This window comes from Vulpes vulpes, chromosome 3 (assembly GCF_048418805.1).
Source record: "Vulpes vulpes isolate BD-2025 chromosome 3, VulVul3, whole genome shotgun sequence".
Lineage (NCBI taxonomy): Eukaryota > Metazoa > Chordata > Mammalia > Carnivora > Canidae > Vulpes > Vulpes vulpes.
In genome coordinates, this window is record NC_132782.1 from 132,897,496 (window position 1) to 132,916,479 (window position 18,984).

Here is an 18,984-nt window from a genome sequence, read left to right on the forward strand (position 1 = left end):
ACACCCCAGGGCTCATCCCATCAAGTGCTCCCCTCAGTGCCCATCACCTAGTCACCCCATCTCCCTTCCACTACCCCTTGTTCGTTTCCCAGAGTTAGGAGTCTCTCATATTCAGTCACCTTCTCTGATTTTTCCCGCTCATTTTCTCTCCTTTCCCCTTTAATCCCTTTCACTATTTCTTATATTCCCCAAATGAATGAAACCATATAATGTTTGTCCTTCTCCAATTGACTGACTTCACTCAGCATAATACCTTTCAGTTCCATCCACGTTGAAGCAAATGGCGGGTATTCGTCGTTTCTAGTGGTCCAGCACCATTTTTAAGAGACTATTTTTCTCCATTGAATATTCATGTTTCCTGTATCAAATATAAATTTGCCATACATGCTTGGATTTATTTATGGGCTTTTGATTCTGGTCTTTTGTTCTGTTTGTCAGTTTTTATGCCAAGACCATACTATTTTGAGGACTATAGCTTTATAGTATAGTTTAAAATCAGAAAGTATGATACTTCCTGTTTTGTTTGTTTTTCCTCAGGATTTATTTGCCAATTCAGGGTCAGTGGTTCTAAATTTTAGGATTGTTTTTTCTACTTCTATAAAAAATACCATTGGAATTTTGATAGAGATTACACTGAATCTATGGACAGCTTTTGATAGCAGTGATATTTTATTTATTTATTAATTTATTCATTTTTGGTAGTAGTGATATTTTCATAATATTAATTCTTCCAATTCATAAAACATGGTACTTGTCTATTTACTTGTGTCTTCTTCAATTTCTTTCACCTGCACAAACAGGGAGGGACAGAGGCAGAGGAAAAGGGGCAGAGAGAGAGGTTAGAGGGAGAGGGGGGCCGAGGGAGAAGCCGACTCTCTGCTGAGCAGGGAGCCTAATGCAGGGCTTCATCCCAAGGACCCTGAGATCATGACCTAAGCTGAAGGCAGATTCTTTTTTTTTTTTTAATTTTTTTTTTTTTTTTTGAAGGCAGATTCTTAACTAACTGAGCCACCTAGGTGCCCCTCTTTGACCAATGTCTTACAGTTTTTAGGCTAGAAATCTTTTGCTTTCTTAATTAAATTTATTCCTAAGTATTTTTTTGATGCTATTGTAAATGAGATCAGTTTCTTTTTCAGAAATTTTGTTAGTGTATAGAAATGCTACTGATTTTAGGATTTTTTTGTGTATGAAATCATGTTGTCTGCCAATCAAGACAATTTTACTTCTTCTTTTATAATTCTGATACTTTTTATTATTTTTTTCTTTCCTGATTGCTTTACGTAGGATTTCTAGTACTATGTTGAATAGGAGTGGTAAGAGTGGGCACCTTTGTCTTATTCTTGGTCTTAGAGGAAAAGTTTTTATCTTTCACTGTATTTATTATTTTATTTTATTTTATTTTATTTTATGTTTTATTTTATTTTTATTTTTATTTTTTTAATAATAAATTTATTTTTTATTGGTGTTCAATTTACCAACATACAGAATAACACCCAGTGCTCATCCTGTCAAGTGCCCCCCTCAGTGCCCATCACCCATTCACCCCCACCCTCTTTCACTGTATTTAGTATGATATTAGCCATGGGCTTGTTACATTTCCTTTATTATGTTGAGAAATGTTCCTTCTATGCCTAATTTGGTAAGAGTTTTTATTATAAATGGATGTTGAATTTTGTCAATTTTTTTTTCTGCATCTATTGAGATGACCGTATGATTCTTTTTCATTCTATTAATGGGATGTATCATGTTGACTAATTTTCATATGTTGAACCATCCTTGCATCCCAGGGATAAATCCTACTCAATCATGATGAATGATCCTTTTGCTGAATTCAGTTTGCTAGCATTTTATTGAGAATTTTTTTCATCTATGTTTATTGAGGATATTGGTCTGTAGTTTTCTTTTCTAGTTGTGTCCTTTCTGATTTTGGTATAAGGATAAGTCTTGCCTCATAAAATGAGTCATGAGTTTTCCTCTTCTTTAATTTTTTGGAAGAGTTTAAGAAGGATTGGTGTTAATTCCTTAAATGTTTGGTAAAAATCACTGGTGAAGCCATTTTGTTCTGTTATTTTTTCTGCGTTGGGAGTTTTTGATTACTGATTCAGTGTCCATACTAGTAATTGTCTATTTAGATTTTCTAGTTCTTCATTCAATCTTGCTAAATTGTATGTTTCTAAGAATTTTTCTATTTCTCATGGGTTGTCTAATTTGCTGGCATTAAGTTGTACATAGCAGCTCTTATAATTCTTTAAATGTCTGAGATATCAGTTGTAATGTCTCTATGTAGAAGTCAAATTGTAAGACTGGGTAAAAATACAAAATCTAAGTATACGCTGCTTATAGAGAATAAAGAATGCAAATATTTGAGGATATAGAAAGGTTGAAAGTAAAAAGATAGAGAAAGATAAGCTTAAAAGCACTAATCAAAAGAGCTTTTTCAACCTTACTGATATCAGAGAAAGTAGACCTTTAAGGTAAAAAGCATTATTAGTGATAGGAGGAATATTTCATAGTTGTAAAAGGTACAGTCCAACTGGGAGGGGGCTATTGCAGTAATCCATGCCAGAGATGGTGATGACATGGACTAGAAAGACAGCTGTTGATGTAAGGTAAAGTAGTCAAATTCTGGATATGTGTTGTGGGTAGGTGCAAATAGGACTTGCTATTGGATTTGGTATGGGATATGGAAAAAAGAGAGGTATCAAGGATGATTTTAAGGTTTTTGTCTTGAAGGACCAGGTAAATCACAGTGTGATTTACTGAAATGGGGAAATTTATTGAGACTTGAGGCTCGAAAAGAGAATAAAAGTTATTTTCTGGCCGAGTAGAACAGAAATTTGGGGAAAGAACAGTAATTCAGTTTTGAACATATAGAGTGATGGTGCTGAGAAGGCATTTGGATACACGAATCTGTAATCTAGTGTAACTCCTCATTTTATAGATGAAGAGAGTGAGGCTTCAAAACCATCTTGTAGGGCGCCTGGGTGGCTCAGTTAGTTAAGCATCTGCCTTTGGCTCAGGTCATGATCTGGGGTCCATGGATCGATTCCTGCATTGAGCTCCCTGCTCAGCAGGGAGTCTACTTCTCACTCCTCCTCTGCCTCTCCCCCTGCTCCTGCTCTCTCTCTCAACTAGATAAATAATATCTTTAAAAACAAATAACCAACCAACCAAAAAAAAAAAAAAAAACCCCAACAAAACTGGCTTGTAGTTACACCACAAATAAATGTCAGTGCCAGAATTAAGATCCAGATCGTTTGGAGCTAAGCCTAGTGACTTAAACCATACCATATGTTACTTCTAAATTTGCTTTGTTGAACTGCAGAAAATATTTCATATAGAATAGTAGTAATTGTTAAGGTGTATTGAGTGTTACTGCATGCTAAATAGTTAGGATACCTTTTCTCTTAAGGTCTTTTTTTTTTTTTCTTTTGTAGTCCAACAAGGTAGATACTATAATTATCTCATTTTTATAGTTAGAAAACTGAGCTTTGGAGATTAAGTGACTTTCCCAAGGCCATTGGTGAAGCTATTCAGATAGCCCCAGGGGTTCAACTCCTGTCCCCATGTTTTAACTGCTATACTTTATCTTTTCCAGCATGCTAGAAAACAGACACTCAAACTGTGCTGTGTCCCATTTCATCTTCTGGATTCATTTGTGGGTTTATGATTATGTCACATACAGGCTATTTGATTTTTTGACCTCCAGTTTTTCCTTTAGGTTTTGAATTGGACTAAGGAGCCATTTCCATCCAGTTACATTTAGGGAACTCACTGATACTTCCATAGTGCTCTTTCCCCAGGGCCCAAGAGGAATGCTTCATTAGGACATAGTGATGGCTTCTTGTTTCAGCAGCTGTAACAGCTGTCTTTTTGGAACAAAGGAGTAATTAGAAATCATTTGCAATAAAAGCCTTCTTTCTTTTTCTGACATAAGAGCCTTTGTATTTTTGTTGACTTCTTTGAAAATTACAGAGAAAATAAATGAAACCAGGAAAAAAAATGCCAGAAACCCCAACACCTCATCCAAATTACCTCCCCAACCAAAACTGAAACATCCTCAGAAGAATGAGGCTTTTTTTTTGGTCTTTAATCTAAGGGTAGTGTAAAAGCCTAGGTAGTCTCTGGGACTACTTTAATCAACTTAATGCAGTCTGTAGACTTCAGGCTTTGGGCTAGTACAAAGAGACACTCAGATGTAAGCCAGTGAGTGAGTGCTTTCACAGGGCATTGCACTAAAAACAGGTCTATGCGATAAAAGGAGAGGTCCAACAGGAGTCAATGATATGGTCCATTCTGGTTAGATTGATACCGTCTGGAAATGGGTTATGTTACTAAAGGTGTAGTGGCAAGAGCCAGCTGGTCCCTCCATCTAGCATAATTTCCTTCACAAGTCGCTTGTGAGAATAAAAGTGCATGGTGATGGACCTTTGTTAGTTCAAAGGTTTTTACCTCTTTATTCTAAAGCCCTATTGTGAATTCACAGGGCTTAAAATATGTATTACTGTCCCTTTCATTTTATCGTTCTAAAAGAAATCAAAGACAAAACTTTTTTCTTCCCAATGAGCTTGTCTGTTTGAAATCATAGGGTGTTTGTACATATGGTCTTCTAATATCTCAACTGAATCTTTGCAATTTCTGTGGGAATTGTGAGGCATTTGTCTTTCCTTACAGAGTTGCAAGGAGCTCTTGCAAAAAAGACTGATTTGCTTTCTCTTCCTTTTCAGTAATTACAGTTTAGTTTATTGTAAAATAAAACAGAATAAACTACGAGGACATTTTTAAGGGGATCTGGAAGGCTGTTAATTGTCCCCTCCTTCTCAATGACAGTTGAGTAGATCATCTTGCTATAATCTCAACTCTTGAGGATTTCCGTCCACAACTTTTGCTTCAACAAAACTTCTGGCTGAATCAAATAGGTTTTGAGCCTAAACATTGTGTACTACATAGGGTGATGCTAGGAAAAATATGAAAATTTTAGCTGTACAACGAAAATAATACTCTCATGAACATTACTAATTGCTGTTTGTTATGACTGGCCTGAAGAATTTTTCCTGAAGGTACATACTTCATATTGTGAATTGCTTGCTCACTGGAGTCTCTATGTCCTATATTTTCTTGTCTGACACACAATCCATACTTTAAAGTCTATCTTTTATCCATTCAATACAGCTTACAGTGTAATTTCGGTGACTGACAGTTTATAAAAAAGGAGAAATGCTCATTTTTTAAAAAACTGGCAAACAAAATAATCTCTTACCAGTACAAAAACATTGGTGACACTCCCCAGTTTCCCAAAGAAATATTTTGTTCATCATCTCCTGAAATGTGAATCACAACACTCATGACAGGTGAATGAAGAGAGGAAAATTAAGATATGGGCACAAACAAAAGCAGCATTAATAATTCAGGTAAATAAAATTTGTATACAAAAGAAAACTGTCAAGGTGATGGAGAATGTTTCTGCAAATACAGGACATTTAGGCAACAGGAAAATGAGTTGAGCTTTGAATGTTTTACATTCCATGCAAGGGCTTATGTAGCTTGAATTTTCTTTTCCATTCCATGTAGCTTATGTAGCTTGAATTTGCTTTTCCTGATTTCATTGTTGTAGCAAATATTATTTACTATGATTTATAATCTTTCCTAGGTTAAATGAGTTGGAGTTTTTCCCTTATCCACATTGCTACAATTTTAAAGAATCAGCCTCAGGTAGACTGTGGAGTGTTCTTTGTTATTTTATAGTTTGTTTATATTAGCTTTAATTGGTTGAAAGCCATTCTTTTCTTATCTGAGCCATTTATACTAATTTATATAATTTTGTCATATCTCATCCGTAGTGTTGCTCAGTGAGTCTCTTCATGTAGTTTGGCTGCTTTAATTTTTAAGGCACGTTGTAAAAACATCTAAAAGCAGATGTGTGTATAAATATAAATATGTATACGTATTTTCAGTTGTAAAGGTAGTATATTACTATTTACTCTTCTGAATGTAATTTGTTTTCACTTTTCATTATACCTTGGAAATCATGCCGTATCAACACGTATAGATCTACTTCATTGTTTTTAATGGTTGTGTATATTCCATTTAATGAGTGGACCCAGTGTCTTAGACCTTTTTTTTTTTTTTTTTTACTGGTAGCTATTTAGGTTGTTTTTCTTTCAGTTTCTGTGATAAACAATGCTTCAGTGAACATCTTTGCATATATATCTTGGCTTATTTTTGCAAGTAAATTGCTAGTGAAATTGCTGAAGGATAAATTCCTGGCAGTTAAATTGCTGTGAAACGTATAGTCAAATTGCTTCCCAAAGAGGTTACGCCAATTTACATGTTCACCAGTTGTGTAGGAGGGAGTCTGTTTCTCTATATTCCAGCCAATACTGAGTACTACCACATATTCTGAGCTCTGCCAATCTTGCATATCATTTAGATGGATTGGTGGCTCTAAGCCCATGAGCGCAGCTTGTTAATGTGACCTCCCTGTAGAGAGATCTGTTTCCTGGAGAACCTCTAGCATCAGTGTCTTTAGAATTTTTCTCTTGCACTAGTTAGACTCTAGTGGGGTTGCAGACACTCCTGCAATCTCCTGCCTGGAGGGGGCATGCCTGACGGTCAGTGTTCTGGGAGCCAAGGAGAGAAGTCCGTTTTCAGTACAGAACTCATGCTCTGAACTGTACATTGAGTCCCCAGGTCAAGGACTTTGTTACCAATCCTCCCCCAAAGAATGAATCTCATTTTTCTGCTTTATGAATTATGTTGGTTCACTGTTTCCCCCAACACCAGTTTGAGATACAGCACTCTGGGGTCTGCTCAGTCATTTACCATTCTCCGTGTTTTTACAAGTTTGCAAAAATACTGCCCCCTCACCTGTTCACCCTAACTCACTTAAATAAAGTGAATGTTTCTGGAGGAAGCAAGAGTGGTGGGTATGTGTTCAGTCTGCTGTTTCATCTTAGTCTATTAATCCCTCTAAACTCTCAATGTTCTCAGCTGAGGAAAGAGGATAATAGTGTTTTCATCAGTTGTGAGGATGGAATTGTGGTAATACAGGGAAAGGACAAATCATGGTCTCTCAATAAATGTCTTTGTATAATATCACTACCTGTGTGACTACATCCCTTCCACACTTGTGGAATATATCGCAGATATATTGCAAATAAATCTTTTTTTCCTGAGAGATGGAAAGCATGTTATATGGAAAAGACTGCCTTCTCCTCTGAGACAGGGGAACCCTCCTGCACTGCTGGTGGGAATGCAACTGGTACAGCCACTCTAGAGAACAGTATGGAGGTTCCTCAGAAAGTTAAAAATAGCACTACCGTATGATCCAGCAATTGTACCACTAGGTACTTACCTAAAGGATCAAAGATACAGATTTTTATATCTGCCAATGTTTTTAGCAGCATTATCAACCATAGCCAAACTATGGAGAGAGCCCAGATGTCCATCGACAGATGAATGGATAAAGAAGATGTGGTATAAATGTACAGTGGCGTATTACTCAGGCATCAGAAAGAATGAAATCTTGCCACTTGCAATGACGTGAATGGAGCTAGAGTGTATTATAATAAATGAAACCAGTCAGTCAGAGAAAGACAAATACCATATAATCTCACTCATATGTAGAATTTAAGAAAGAAGATGAAGATAGAGGAAGGGCGAAAAGAAAAAGGAGAGAAGGAAATAAAGCATAAGAGACTCTTCACGATAGAGAACAAACTGGGAGTTGATGGAGGGAGATGGGTGGCGGATGAGGTAGATGGGGGTTGGGTAATTATTAAGAAGGGCACTTGTGGTGAGCACTGGGTGTTGTGTCTACAGTAAGTGATGAATCACTAAATTCTACTCCTGAAACCAATATTGCACTGTATGTTAACTAAAATTTAAAAAATTTTTTAAAAAAATCCCACCTTCTCCTCTGATCAGGATCAGATTTGTATGCCTTGCTCTCTTGTTGCCATCAACATAATAATGTGAGGAAATGATTTTTCACTGGGTATCCCCAAATGTCGGTGTGTGTAGGTCTTCTCTTTTGGGCTAGCTGGTTTCACCTAAGGGGAATTTCTAGTGTTTTACCTGTGGATGGCAACCTGTTGCGGGACCTTGGATTGCTGATCAGGGTAAGGACTCTGTGGGCCTTGCTCCTTCCTATGTAAGTTTGAGTGGAAACCCTGTTTTTGGTCACTTCAGTCCTATCTTCAGCAATGCTGGTGGTCCCGAATGTGGGAGCTCTGGGGTTCCAATGTGCCAGGAAGAAAACTTCTTATCTCCTGCTGGGGTGGGAGGGAGCAGTTTCATGGCTCTGTGGGGTGTGGGAGGAGTCCTGGAAATTGAACCACTCTTTGTAGAAATGCCTTGCAACTTTTTTTTTTTTTAAGATTTTATTTATTCACTTGACAAAGAGAGAACACAAGCAGGAAGGAGCAGGGGGAGAGGGAGAAGCAGACTCCCGCAGGGCAGGAAATATGATGTGGGGCTGGATCCCAGGACCCCAAGACCATGACCTGAGCCAAAGGCAGATGCCCAACTGATTGTGTCACCCAGGTGCCCTGCCTTGCAGCCTTTAATGTATTTACAGATCACCTGGGAATAGGCTCTGAATCAGTAAGTCTGGAGTGGTACCTAGAATTCTTTATTTCCTTTTTTAAGGTTTTTAAATTTTATTTGTGGGGCAGGGAGAGGCAGAGGGAGAGAGAGGGAATCTCAAGCAGACTTTCTGCTGGCAGGGAAGCCCATGCGGGGCTCCATCTCACGGCGCTGAGACCGTGACCTGATCTGAAATCAAGTGTCAGACACTTAACCCACTGAGCCACCCAGGTGCCCCTGGAATGCAGTATTTCTAACAGGCTTTTTAGAGATGCCAGAGGGGGATCCCTGGGTGGCTCAGTGGTTTAGCGCCTGCTTTGGCCCAGGGCGTGATCCTGGGGTCTCAGGATCGAGTCCCACATCAGGCTCCCTGCACGGAGCCTGCTTCTCCCTCTGCCTGTGTCTCTGCCTCTCTCTCTCTCTCTCTCCTTCTCTCTCTCTCTCTCTCTCATGAATAATAATAATAAAAAAATCTAGAGATGCCAGGTAGCTGGTCGCAGACTGTGAATAGCAAAGCTTTCTATAGACTACCCATCCAACTTTCCTGGGTCTGGTACTTCTTTGCTTTCCGGGCTTCTGGTGACCTGAATAAAGTTGCTTTTGTTAGTTTTTCCCTCTATAGGTTTAGGCTTCAGGTTTTCCTGCTTTGCAGAATGACTGACCGCTTGCCTGTTCATATACGAGTGAGATAAGAAAAATCTCTCTTCTGTTTTTGTTTCCTTTTCTGTCCTCTTTGTCCTTGTAGGTTTGTAGCTTTCCATTCCTCTTTTGTCATTTTAGGAAGGGGCAAGAGGGAGCAGAGATAACTATAGGAGTTCAAATTGCCATGTTCTGTGAAGTCAATTTAGACAATCGCAGGTGTCTGAAAAACACTTGCTGACTGTAAAGTTCTATAGAAGTTAGTTAGATTATTTCGCTGAGCATACCAGGAGGCAATGATCAGAGGTCGCTGTGTACTCTCGTCCCATCTAGTACGTAACTACCTGGTATGTACGGCTAGCATCCACCAGGTATAGAGCTGGGACCTTCAAGAACAGGAGAGAACATGCATGAGAAATATGAATATGGCCAATGCGGGCAATTATGGATTCAGCAATAGCCAGCTTACCGTTGCACATCTATAGGAATTTTTCCACCTTAAATGTTGGAATAATACAACTTTAGTTCTGATTCAATTTAAGACTGAAAGTTTGGCTATGGACAGGTATAATCAGAGAAGCAATCATGGGATATGAGCCAAGGATTCGATCTATCATCTACCTATTGTTTTTCTATCTATCACATATAGATGTAAAGGGTTCTATATCCTTGCTAGATGTATATCCATATCCTCCAGGATTGATTTATGTATCTGGGAGCGAATACAAATTATATTATTTTCCTCTTCTTTTAAAACAAAGGTAGCTGTTATATATATTATTCTACACATTATTTTTTTCCCATGGCAGTATTTGGTATGTAACATTGTGCTTTTTTCTAAAAAACACTTTATTTATCTATTCATGAGAGATAGATAGAGAGAGAGAGAGAGAGAGAGAGAGGCAGAGACACAGGTAGAGGGAGAAGCAGGCTCCATGCAGGGAGCCCGATGTGGGACTCGATCCCGGGACCCCAGGATCAGGCCCTGGGCTGAAGGCGGCACTAAACCACTGAGCCACCTGGGCTGCCCAACCTCGTGCTTTCTAATAGTTTGCATGCTATTCTACTATATGAATGTACCATAGTTAATTTAGTCCATCCTCTATTAGACATCTGATATCTGGGCCTTTTCCAGTCTTTTGCTTTTACAGATATTGCTGAAATCAGTGTAATTTCATGCCTGTACTCTTAGATCTTCATGGTACATTTTTTAAAATGGAATTTCTAGATCACAGGGAATAGTACATTTGTAGATATTGCCAATTATCAGTTGTTCTCCATAAGCATTAAACAAATTGGTATTGGGGCGCCTGGGTGGCTTGGTTGGTTTAAGCATCAGACTCTTGACTTCGGCTCAGGTCATGATGTTGGGGTTGTGAGATCAAGCCCCATGTCAGGGCTCAGCAAGGAGTCTGCTTGAGATTCTCAGATACTCTCTCTCCCTCTGCCCCACCCCACTGCACTCAACTCTCTCTCTCAAATAAATAAATACTTCTTTTAAAAAAATTTATACTTCTGCCAGCAATGCTGAAGAGTGCATATTATCCCACAAATAATACATTAACAGTTTGACGTTGTTGCCAAAATGAGCGGTTTTTTTTAAAAAGACATTTTTCTTGGTATGTCTGAGGTTGAATCTTTTCATATGGTTAAGGGCCACTTGTATGCTTTATCTGGGACATGTGTATTTCAAAAATCCATGTTCTTTGTCAATTTTTCAACTGGGTTTTTTTTCTTTGAGTTTTTTTTTTTTTTGGAACTCTTTATATATTAAGGAGATGTGGCACACAGGCTAAGGTGATCCCTGGTAGGTGATGCCCTTGTACAATTCCCTCTCCTTAAGTGAGAGCAGAACCTGTGACTTGCTTCTAACAAAGAGAATAGGTCAGCAGTAAAGGGATTTTGCATATCTAATTAAAGTCCCTGACCACTTAATTTTAAGTCAGTCAAAAGGGACATCCTGGGTGGGCCTGACCTAATCAGGTGGGCCCTTTAAAAGGGAGTGTACAGGTCAGAGACTGGAAGCAACAGAAGCTTATTCTCTTTGTTGCTGCTCTTGAAGAAGTAAGCTGCCTTGTATTTTGCGAACTATATCGGGGAGTTTGCAAGCAGGTCCTTCCTTAGTCAAACCTGTAGATGAGAAGATAGCTTTTAGGTTTAGTCATAACTGGAAAGACTTTCCCTATTCTAAGGTTATAAAACATTTCTGCATGTTTTCTTCCACAACTTTTGAGATTTTATTTTTGTACACTTAAAGTCTTTGATCTGTTTGGAATTTAATTTGCCATTTGCCTTAAGGTGTGAAAAATGGATAAAATTTGTTTTTTCTAGGTGGCTGTCCAGATATCTCAATACTAAAATTTGTTTTAGTGTTTCAACCTATCCCCCTTTGGTCTGAGAGGATATTTTTCCCCCATGAATTCCCTTGTGTATTGGAATTGTCTAAACTTTTTTTATTTTTAAAAGGAATGGTCTAAACTTTTAATATTTTGGTAGCATAATTTTCTTTTTTGAATTTCATTTCATTTGACTTTTTTTAATTTTTAAAGTTTAAATTCAATTTGCCAATATATAGTATAACACCTGGTAGCATAATTTCTTGAAATTGGTACATTATTTGTACCAATTTGGTATATTATTTCTTTGAATTTTTTTTAGGGGGGCCTATTTCTTAGAAGTCAGGAATTTCAACTGACCATCTTTGTATCTCCTAGCCCACTGTTTGGAATACAATAGATCTTCAATGAAAGCTTATTGAAGGAATGAATAATGGTATTCATACAGTGCAGATGTAATTTATGGAATGCTTTTGCTCAGTATTAACTTTCTTTAGTCAGCAGCTGAATTTCAGTTTAGGGAATTATGGTTTTGGGGTTCAAGCTCCATCCCTACAAATGAGTTTATAGATACATACTCGGTCGCATCTGTATAGATTTATGATTGTAATCTTGACCAGTAGAACCAAAGAGAAATGAAGTGTGTATTTATGTTCCCATTCTGCAACTGAAAGAAAACATAATAAACTTCAATCGGTTAGTAATCATTTGCATTAATTATGGGTGATGGGAATCACTTACTGCTCAAACCTATAGTTTCTATGGGGAGGACTTTCCCTCTTGCCTCACCCCTTAGTCCAACCTACAGAGGAACCCACAGAGGTATTGTGAGTTATCTATCTAGTGAGTTTGGGAAAGGAGCTAGACATACAAAGCCTAGCCATTTTCTCATACTATTTGTGTGTGTGTGCGTGCGTGCACATGTCTGTGTTCAACATCTTGTTGGAAACATATATTATAATCTGATTTTCTTTTAAAATTTTTTAATTTAAATTCAGTTTAATTAACATATATTGTATTTTTAATTTCAGAAGTAGAATTTAGTGATTCATCAGTATTATGTAACACCCAGTGCTCATTCCATCAGTGCCCTTCTTAATGCCCATCACCCAGTTACTCCACCCCCCTACCTACCTCCTCTCCAGCAACTCTCAATTTGTTCCCTTTAGTTGAGTCTCTTATGGTTTGTCTTTCTCAGTTTTCCTCTTTTTTTAATTTTTCCTTCCCTAACTGACTTATTTCACTTAGCATGATAATGCTCTAGTTCCATTTGCAACAATGAGGATGGAACTAGTGAAATAAGTCAGTCAGAAATACAAATACCGTATGATTTCACTCATAGGTGGAATTTAAGAAACAAAACAAGAAATAAGGGAAGGAAATTAAAAAAGAATGGAATGGAATCAAGTGATAATTGTCTTTCTCTGATTGACTTATTTCACTCAGCATAATATGCTCTAGATCCATCTTCATTGTTGCAAATGGCAAGATTTCATCCTTTTTGATGGCAGAGTAATATTCCATTGTATATAAATACTACCTCTTCTTTATCCATTCATCTGTTAATGGGCATCTGGGCTTTTCCCATAGTTTGACTATTGAGGACATTGCTGCTATAAACACTAGGGTGCAGGTGGCCCTTCAGATCAGTACATTTGTATCTTTGGGATAAATACCCAGTAGTACGATTGCTGGGTCATAAGATGGCTCTATTTTCAACTTTTTGAGAGATGTCCATACTGTTTTCCAGAGTTGTTTGCATTCCCACCAAGAGTATAAGAGGGCTCCCCTTTTTCCACATCCTTGCCAACATCTGTTGTTTCCTGACTTGTTAATTTTAGCCATTCTGACCAGTGTGAGGTGATACCTCATTGTGTAATCTGATTTTCTATGTAAATTTTCTAAAGTAGAAATTGGATGCACAGATGGTAGCATTTACACAGTGTGGTCTTGGAGAATGCATCCCTTCAATGCTTGATGTTCTTGATGGCCGGGTAGGCTTACGTTTTTCTGCACTGCATGGCACTGAGTGAATGAATTTACTTCCATCCACTGCTGACACACCTGAACCATGTCCTTCAACCTAGACTGGCCTTTGCTGTCAATCCTGCTGATATTCTGACCCCTATCTCTTGTTTAGTTCACCACTGGTTGGGAACTCGGGCCGAGTAAATGGTTCTATTTAATGGGCTTCCTCAAGCCTTTCAGCATTTAATCTGAAATTACTTTAATTGTAATCTTTCCCTGATAACCTTCCTAAACTCTGTCTTTTGAAATTACCTAATTCAACCAATTTTGTTTTAATATACTGTGTGTTGGCTCAGTTTAAGTACTTAAAATCGAAATAACTGACTAATGTTACTAATGATGGGGTGTGTTTAATGTAGCTTTATATCTCATCTCTATATGCTCGTTGAAGGCAGTGCATATTATGTATATAGGTTCATTCAGTAGTTTCAGAGAATGAGCAGAGTCTGTGAAATTCATTAAATATTGCCACAATAAGAAAAAAGGACAAACCACAAGAGAAAAACAATCTGTACATGAGATTTCACTGCAAACTAGACTGTTTCAGTGTTTATAAATATTCGTCTGTGGAGAGAAGTACATGTATTATAATAATTATGCATTAGTGCCTCATTAGTAGGGGGTTACATCCATGCTGTTTCTTTTTCCTCTAGTGTATTTCTGATAAGTTAGCATTTTTAAAGTCTTATTTAAAATGTAATAAAAACAGAGGAGAGAGAGTGTGTGTATATTCGAGAGTAGATCATTTGTAATTCCTTCAGCTGTGTGAAGAAACATGTTCCATGGGCTTCTGAGCCTACAGAGAAGATGTAAAATATTACCTGACTCATTCAGGACCAGAACCTAATGACTTGAAAAGTGACAAGCAGGCCATGTCAGAACATGGCCAGTTATTGTATTGACGTTTTATTTTTGATGCCATTATATACATTTAAATGATAGGTTCCTAAATATGTTTTTTAAAAGAGATCCTTTCCTGACTAGCACTCCCAGAAATACCTTTTAATGCACTTTGTAGGTACCTTCTAATTGCAAAATCCATGGATATGTTCAGTCTTTTTAAATTTGATCCTTCTGTCAAATTTCGTCTAGTTGGGGGCACCTGGGTGGCTCATTGGTTGAGCGCCTACCTTTGGCTCAGGTTGTAGTCCCAGGGTCCTGGGATCGAGTCCGGCATCAGGCTCTCTGCAGAAAGCCTAGTTCTCCCTCTGCCTGTGTCTCTGCCTCTCTCTCTGTCTCTCATGAATAAATAAATAAAATCTTTTTTAAAATCTTAAATTTCATCTAGTTGACCAATTTCTCTTTTTTGGGGTTCTATATACCTTTGACTGCTAGATAGAGCACATTACTTGTTCTCCTCCAGCCTCTCTGACTGCTGTTTCTCTATCTCTCTTACGTGGTCCTCTTTATTTTCTTTGTCTATTCCTCACATATTCCATTTTTTCTTTTCACTGCTCTTCTCACACTTCCTCCTCTCCCCAGATGATCTTGGTTCTCATGATTTCCGTTATCACCATCTATGCTAATGATTCGATTCCTATGTCTATGTTTTTGCTCTGCTTGAATCTGTGTCAGGTTGCCATTTCCAACTGCATACTGGATTCCTCTAGCAGTCTCATAGGTACTCAGACTTAACTGAAGACCAGCTGGAATTCATCATCTTCTCTCATAAGCTTGCTCTCACTTCTTTATTCTGTTTTAAATGACGGCATCACTATCAGTCACCAAAAGAAGCAGCTTGGAAGTTACCCTTGACAGCTTTCATACGTCCTCTCCCGTGTCCATTTAGGCACCAAGCTCTGACAAATCTACCTCTCAGTATGCTCTCAAATCGATCCCATTCTTTGAGTCTGTCTTATGACTTCTCTGGTTGGATAAACTGCTTGGGCTATTGCAACTGACTTTCCACAGGCCACCTGGCATGTTGTCTTGTCCTAGTCAAAGCCACACTCTCACACTGCTTTAGAATGCATTGCTGCCCAGGCACTGCCCTTCTTAAAACTCATCAGTGGCTTCCTATTGCATGAAGGGTAAGGATCAAGCTCTTAATGTAGGGTGCAAGGCCTTTAATTTGGAGGAAAGAGGAGTGGGAAACTGTTTTTGAGGCATAAAGTTAAAACAATATAGAAATGTAAAAGGTAAAAAAAAAAAAAAAAAAAAAAACCACCATTCCCCAGTCCACTCCCCAGAAGTAACCACTGTTAGAATATAAGTTAAAATTCTTAAGTACAAGGTACAGAAAATGCTGGTTGATTTAAGCAAGAAAGGAATATATTTAGAAAAATGTGTGGTAGCTTCCTGAATCCTCAGAAGTGAGAACCGGATTGAAGGTGATGCAGCCAGGAGGTAACAAAGTGCCACATCCAAAGTAACATGGAGGCCATCATTGCGGTGGCCACTGTGTGGTCGGTGCTGGCCCCGGCACTACAGCTGTTGCTTCTCAGCAGCTCCATCCTACTGTCATAGCCATCACTGCACAGACACCCGTGTTCCTGGTTCCTGCAAGGCTGGGCTGGGGCTTTGGTTAGCATAGCCTAGACATAGTGAGGGCTTGGAAAGCAACTGTCTGAGATTTTCAGGGACAAAGTCACAAATAAATTATGAGTAGAAACTCTGGAACCCAATTTCTTGGATTGCAATTTGTTCATGTACTTATTGATTGGCAGGATACTTGACCTCTCTGCATCTCAGTTTCCTTTTCTGTGAAGTAGGGATGCTTCATGGGATTGTAGTGAAAATGAAATGTTATTTTAGGCAAATTGGTTACAAAAGTTCTTGACTGAAATCTTACCATTTACATCAACATGGATGGAACTGGAGGGTATTATGCTGAGCAAAATAAAGTCAGTCAGAGAAAGACAATTACATGGTTTTACTCATATGTGGAATACAGGAAACAGTGCAGAGAACCATAGCGGAAGGGAGGGAAAACTGAATGGGAAGAAATCAGAAGGGAAGATAAATCATGAGAGACTCCTAACTGTTGGAAAGGAAACTGAGGGTCACTGGAGGTGAGGTGGGTAGGGAAATGGGGTAACTGGGTGATGGGTATTAAGGAGGGCACGTGATGGGATGAGCACTGGGTGTTATATGCAACTGATGAATTACTGAACTCTATATTTGAAACTAATGATATACTCTATGTTGGCTAATTAAAGTTAAATTTTTAAAAAGTTCCTGGTGATGATAAATATATAAAATGTTAGCTATTATTATCATTTCAGATTATATAGTGAAACTTGATTTTCCCATTAAGACTTACCTGGAAGAGAAAGATTGCACAAATTTAGAAAAGGAGTTCATGCAAGTGGGCAGCCAGAAAGAATAACAAGTATCCATTATCCTAGGTGTCCTTCCCTAGGATAGACTTTTTGCCCATCCATTTGCAGTTAAGACATTTGTGCTTGTGCGTGTGTGTGTGTGTGTGTGTGTGTGTGTGTGTGTGTTGTATCAGTATACTCAACTCAAACCTAGCTCAAACAACCTCAGACAAAGGGTGGGAGTTTACTGGTTTTGTGATCAAACCACAAAGAGGGAGGACAGGGAAGCAGCTGGGTCTTAGGACAACTGGAAGCATAGAGCTCAGTGCCACTAACACTCTTTCCCTCTCTTAACCTCAGTTTCTCTTGGTGTATCAGTACCATTCCCTTATATCCAATTCTTCTACAAGACTGAAAAATACCATCTCTGGCAGCATAGGGCCTCATATCTTCCTACTCACCATCAGTGAGAAGTAGAAATGTCTTCCCTCTGATGCCTGGTTAAGGAATTCTGAGAACTGGTGTGGGTTGACTTTGGTCAGTCGCTGTGGCTGGGTAGGTTGTCATCAGGGAGCCCGGAAGCTTCTACTAAGACCACGTGTTTCAAACTTGGAAAAAAAAACATTTTCCCAAAGGAAGGACTATTTGGCAGGCTGTTTTATGTTCTGTATAATTAACCCCGGTGGCAAGCTAAAAATTCCTTTACATTAAACAAATCTGTCTTTAAATTAGAAATAAAAAGCGCATGTAGCCGAAGTGTTAGGTACTGATTTTTAAAACCTTGGAGATCAGCATTGTGTTAACTTGGGCTGCCAGGATAACTTGTACAGTTCCTTGGAATAAACTTCTGTCATCTTTCAGTTGTAGAGTATCCTGAGTTGCAAGGGAGCTTTAAAAAAACTGTTACTATTTGCAACCATTTATCTGTGTGAATCAATTCTCAGCAACCAAAACAAAATACAACAAAACAAAACAAAACGGCAGGGATACTGTTCTGACTGTGGCTATCATCTGCCACTCCTAATTTCTGATTTTGTGTTCAACCAGACTGCTGGGTGTTCTCATTGATTGACTTCATATTAGGTAAGTATTTTGTATTTTAATCTTTGAAATTAATGTATACTAAAACTATTGCTTTCAGATGTCTTATTTTCTTGTAAGACTTCATTTGAAAGGGTTTAACTGCTAAAATTTGAAAACTGGTATGTTAGAGTAGGGGTTGGCAAAGTGCCTGTAAAGGGCCATATAGTAAATATTTTAGATTTTGCAGGCCATAGGGTCTCTAGTGCAGTGACTCAGCCCTGCCATGGCAGCGTGAAAGCAGTGATCCGACAGTGCATAAGGAACTGTGGTGACTGTTCCAATAAAACTTTATTTACAAAAACTAGAGGCAGGTTGAATTTGGCCGGTGGGCTGGGCTATCGTTTGCCAACCCGTATGTATTAGAGCTTTTGCCGTGAGTGGATAGACTGGACTATTCAGACCAGTTATACAGTTACCTTTAATGAAGGGGGCAAATGAGCTTCCCTCTCATTCTGTATTTATAGTTACTTTAAGAGGGTCTTGAACAGTTCTGATTTTAGTTAAAATTACCTTACTGATAGCTTCATTGGATTTGTTGGGTCATCACATTTGTTTTGAAATCCACCAACTTTAAATTAGCCCCACTATGCATTTTATATGTTCTTAGGCATAAAATAATCTGAAAGAGTTTGTATGATAATTCTCTTCTGTGGTGGAGATTTATTCATTAACTAATCTTTACTTCTAATCTCATTTGTGAGTATGAGGGAAGAGTTTAAACTAGGCATACTAATCTAATCTTCCCAATTGATGCTTCCTTTTCTTTTGCTCACAATAGCTTGTGTCATCTGAAAAAGGGCCCGAATAAATGTATCATTTGTCACTAGCTAAAAACTGTCATCATTAACTTGATTAATCAAATGCTGCTCTTAAAGATGGATTGAAACACAAAGTAGTCAGCCTGGTTCCACATAATGAAGAGATTAATTTGACACCCAAGACAACCAATTTAGTATTACTCAATGATCATGCTTTATTTAGAAAGCCATCAATTAGTATATTTTTCCTTGATGTACTATTTTGTCTTTCTAACAAGAAATGGTGTGATTTCC

The 18,984-nt window shown here is 38.2% G+C and overlaps 1 pseudogene; it reads right to left on the minus strand.

Annotated features, from left to right (window-relative positions):
• LOC140598080 (CD9 antigen pseudogene) overlaps window positions 1-18,984 on the minus strand; it is a 32,879-nt pseudogene that overhangs the window by 12,708 nt on the left and 1,187 nt on the right.